A 5003-nucleotide genomic window follows, 5' to 3' on the forward strand; every position below is an offset into this window, starting at 1 on the left:
AAAATATGGAACTGCCCAAATGCCCATCAATCAATAAGTAGATAAAGAAAATATAATAAATATACTGTAGAATACTACTCAGCCATAAAAAGGAACAAAATAGTGGGATTTGCAGCAAACTGGATGTAATTGAAGACTATTATCCTAAGTGAAGTAACTCAGGAATAAAAAACCAAACACTCTTTGTTCCCATTCACATGTGGGAGCTAAACTATGGGGATGGAAAGGTGTAAGAATTATATATTGGACTTTGGGAACTCAGGGGAAAGAGTAGGAGGTGACAAAGATAAAATACTACACATTAGGTACAGTATACACTGCTCAAGTTATAGGTGCACCGAAATCTCAAAAATCACCCTTAAAAAATGTATTCATGTAACTAAATACCATTTGTTCTCCAAAATCCTATTGAATTTTTTTTTAAGTTTGATAGACTTATTGACACCCATAATCTAAGCCTGTTTATGTTTCCAAGGCACAGATGTCCTTAAGAGAATCAATAGTAAAATTAAATTAAAATAAAAATCTATTAGTTTTTTAAGCAACAGATTCTTTGAAACTTTTATTGTTTGCTTTGTTAACACAATTTCCAATGATGATTATAGAAATAATATCCTTTCAGAAAGGGCCAGCCAGAATAGGAGAACTATAGTGTTTCTAATTCTGCAGTGACTTTGATTGAAAAATATTCACTATAGCTGTGTAACCCACTGAGTCATTCTAAGTATAATTTAAGTAAACAGTCTCTGCCAGATAATTAGTTACTTCCACTCAGATGACTATATTCTATGGCAATTGACATAACTAATATTTCCTTTTGAAGTAATATATATTTTTTTCAGTTTTAAGAGATGGAACGACAAGTTGTCACTAAGTTATTTCTCTCCTATTCTCATTGTGTGGGTCTCAACAGTAATTATTATAAGTTAGAGGCTTATAAACATTCTCTTTAGCAAATTAAAGACCATACCCTTAGCAGTGGAAAAACAGAGCCCAAAAAAGACAAATTTTTATGTAACTCATGTGATTTATACTTTAATGTCCACTTGTAAATCTATTTGCATGAACATCCTATTCCATTTTGGAGCTTATATTATCAACATAGTAACACAGTGAATACATTTAATGAAGAGAATATAATCTCCTAATTTCATGACAATTTCTCTTTTACTATATACTTAATCTTTTCTACATATCCAGTGCTATTTTTACAGAAATGAGAACAATCAAGAATTAAGATGCAACAGTTTTCCAGGATGGATGTTAATACTATGTAAATAAATATTTAAATAAATAAATATAACTGATAAATGTGGTATATAAACAAACTTAGCAAAAAGACATAAAATGGATTCTACATAAATGTTTTTTTATTTTTATACTCAGATACAGCATCTACTGAGGTAGAATGCACAAATAGAAAAAAGAAACACTAATCATTAAAATTATAGACAGTATCTCAAATTCAACGGAAACAAAAAGGAAAAGATGATCCTTTAAAAATGGCATATTTTTAAAAAATGGCATATTCACTATAATTAATATGTATCTGCTTAATGTTTTCACTAATTTACTCACTTGAACAACAGCAAATGCAAGTTATGGAGTCAATGCCAGTAAAACTTAAGCAAGATGTAAGCCCTAGAAGAATACAAATTTCTCATGTGCCTCTATTTTCTTGTTCACCATTGTCTTTTATTTGCAACAGGACCCATTTTAGAACCTTGCTCTATACATGTGCAACTAACAAAACTAATCAGCCAGCAAAAAATCTCTATTACTACCCACCTCATGAAAATGATTATATAAACCTATATGATTATCACGGGATTTTCTTGCCTCAAAATTTACAGCATTTTTAAACTAAACATTAATATATAGTTTTCCGCATCTAATACTTTAAGACAGGGAAATTCACTGCAGGTTTCTCAAGCCCCTTGTTAGATGATGTTTGGAACAGTTTTAAGCTCATCTCCTTAGGGGATGAGCAATGAAATACTCAATACCATTCCTGAGTCATTTTCCTTAGCTTCCTGATAAGACTGGTCTATATATAGTTTGACAAATGTATATGGGACACCTATGGCAGGGCTTGTACAGATCAGGAAAGTAAATGTGAAACAGACAGAATTAACATTTTTGAGCATCTACGACGACCCACACACTTTGCTAGGTGTTTCTGATATACATTACTTAAGTAATCTTTGTAATTATCACAAGCACTTAAGAATTCCATTATTAGCATCTTTATAGAAATGAATAAACAGATTTGAAATATCAAGTGATTTATTTTTTCTAGTATGCACAGTTTAAATCCTAGGATTTCAGCTCAATTTATATGGTTCCCAAGCCCAGGCTATTTCCACAAGGGTATATGGACACTTAATTAAATGAATGCATGTTGAAACAGATCATTACAATATAGGTAAATATACACACATAATCATATACATATTTACATATATGCATACATATATACTTATCCATTTACATAAAGAGCTATGGGAGAAATATGAATTAGGGCTCACCACAACTAAAGGGGAAATAGAAAAGTAAATTATCCATCTGAAAGTCAATATTAATAAAAGAACTAAAACCATCTGATCACCTCAATAAATGCAAAGAGAAATGTTTGACGGTAATCTAACACCTATTCATGATTTTTAAAAAATCAACAAATTGGGAGTTAAAGAAAACTTATTCAACTTAATAAAATTCATATATTTAAAAAATCTGCTGACATCATATTAATGATAAAATACTAAAGGCTTTTCTTCTAAGATTAAAAACAAGATGTCCTTTCTCACTACTCCTATTCAAAATTACACTAGAATTTCTTGTCCATGCAATTGAGCAAATAATAATAATAATAAAAGGCATCCATTTTGGAAAGAAAAAAATTGAACTGTTTTTATTTCCAGACAAAGTCTTGCATATAAAATATCCTAATAAATCCAAAACACAACACTCAAAATAAAAAAGACCCCAATGGAAAACAAAAAACAACCAAACTAATAAATAAACTCATTAAGGTCAAAGGATACAGGATCAATATATAAATATCAATTGTATTTCTACATATTGGTATTTTATTTATTCTAAAAGTCTAAAAATGATACTAAGACAATTTTATTCACAATAGCATCAATAAAACAATAACAAATTTAAGAAATAAAAAGCAAGATGAAGTGTACGGAAAACTATAAAATATTTTTAGAAGAAATGAAACAACAACTAAATATAGACATCTCATATTAATCTTTATGGACATAAAACACAATAGTGAATAGAAAATAAATAGAATGCTGCCTCTAATCATTAGACTCAACAGTGTATTGATGATTCTTTCCAATAAAATAAAATATGTATAGCTATAGAAATAAAAAGAACACTGAGATTTTATTGGAAAATAATATGATCACATAGAATACTTAAGAGACTACATGAAAAATAATTTTTAGAGTCAATATTGTCAGATACATGAAACAACACTAATATACAAAAATATTCATCCAGAAGCAGGAACCTGCATCCAGGAACAGAACACTTTGCTCCTCCCTCAGAATGAATGGAGACCAGAAATCAGATGTTTTAAGCAGGATTTCATTCAGCACTTCTCCCAGATTGTTAGGGTGCTGACTGAAGATGAAATGGGGCACCCAGAGACAGGAGATGCTATTGCCTGGCTCAAGAAGGTCCTGGAGTACAACGCCATTGGAGGCAAGTATCACTGTGTTTGATGGTGCTAGTAGCCTTCTGGGAGCTGGTGGAGCCAAGGAAACAGGATGCTGATAGTCTCCAGCGAGCCCTGACTGTGGGCTGGTGTGTGGAACTGCTGCAAGCTTTCTTCCTGGTGACAGATGACATCATGGATTCATTCCTCAACTGCTGGAAACAGATCTGCTGGTATCAGAAGCCAGGTGTGGGTTTGGATGCCATCAATGATGCTATCCTTCTGGAAGCATGTATCTACCGCCTGCTGAAGCTCTACTGCCAGTAGCAGCCCTATTACCTGAACCTAATCAAGCTCTTCCTGCAAAGTTCCTGTCAGACCGAGATTTGGCAGACCCTGGACCTCATTAAAGCCCCCCAAGACAATATGGATCTCAGTAGAGTCACTAAAAAGATGTAAAAATCCACTGTCAAGTACAAGATGGCTTTCTACTCCTTCTACCTTCCTGTAGCTGTAGGCTTGTACATGGCAGGAATTGATGGGGAGAAGGAGCATGCCAATGCCAAGAAGATCCTGCTGGAGATGGGAGAGTTCTTTCAGATTCAGGATGATTACCTTGACCTCTTTGGGGACCCCAGTGTGACTGGCAAAGTTGGCACTGACATCCAGGACAACAAATGCAGCTGGCTGGTGGTCCAGTGTCTGCAATGGTCCACTCCAGAATAGTGCCAGATCCTGAAGAAAAATTATGAGCAGAAGGAGGCTGAGAAGGTGGCCCAAGTGAAGGCATTATATGAGGAGCTGGATCTGCCAATCGTGTTCTCGAAGTATGAGAAAGACAGTTACAACCACATTATGGCTCTCATTGAAGAGTTCGCAGTACCCCTGCCCCCTGCTATCTTTCTGGGGCTTGCACGAAAAATCTACAAGCAGAAAAAGGGACCTAGAGACTACAAGGGCAGAGAGGAGGCCCTCAACAAATAAATTATTGTGTAAAAAAAAAAAATCGGGGGGACTGACTCAAGATGGTGCAGTGAGAACAACCCAGGATTGAAGCTCCCAGTGAATGCTCGGAGGGTGAGTCAGGGCCGCATTTCCAGACAAATCTTTGTAGCCCACAGAACAGGGAAATTCACAGGTATAAAAGAGATGCAGAATGCCAGCACAGTGGTTTTGGCTGGTGCAGCTGGCGGCCGGCGCTGCAGCGCAGTGGCGCTCCACAGTGCTCCGCACAAAGCACACTGGTCCGGGTGCCCTGTTGAACCGGCAATCTGAGACTTGAGAGGGCACACTGGCATATCCATCTGATTGAACGGGACTTGGACAGTGA

At 35.3% G+C, this 5003-nt stretch overlaps 1 pseudogene; it reads left to right on the forward strand.

Annotated features, from left to right (window-relative positions):
• Nucleotides 1-3552: 3552 nt before the first annotated feature.
• LOC100397831 (farnesyl pyrophosphate synthase pseudogene) lies at nucleotides 3553-4657 on the forward strand (annotated as a pseudogene).
• The last annotated feature ends 346 nt before the right edge of the window (nucleotides 4658-5003 follow it).

Source organism: Callithrix jacchus, chromosome 2 (genome assembly GCF_049354715.1).
Source record: "Callithrix jacchus isolate 240 chromosome 2, calJac240_pri, whole genome shotgun sequence".
NCBI lineage: Eukaryota > Metazoa > Chordata > Mammalia > Primates > Cebidae > Callithrix > Callithrix jacchus.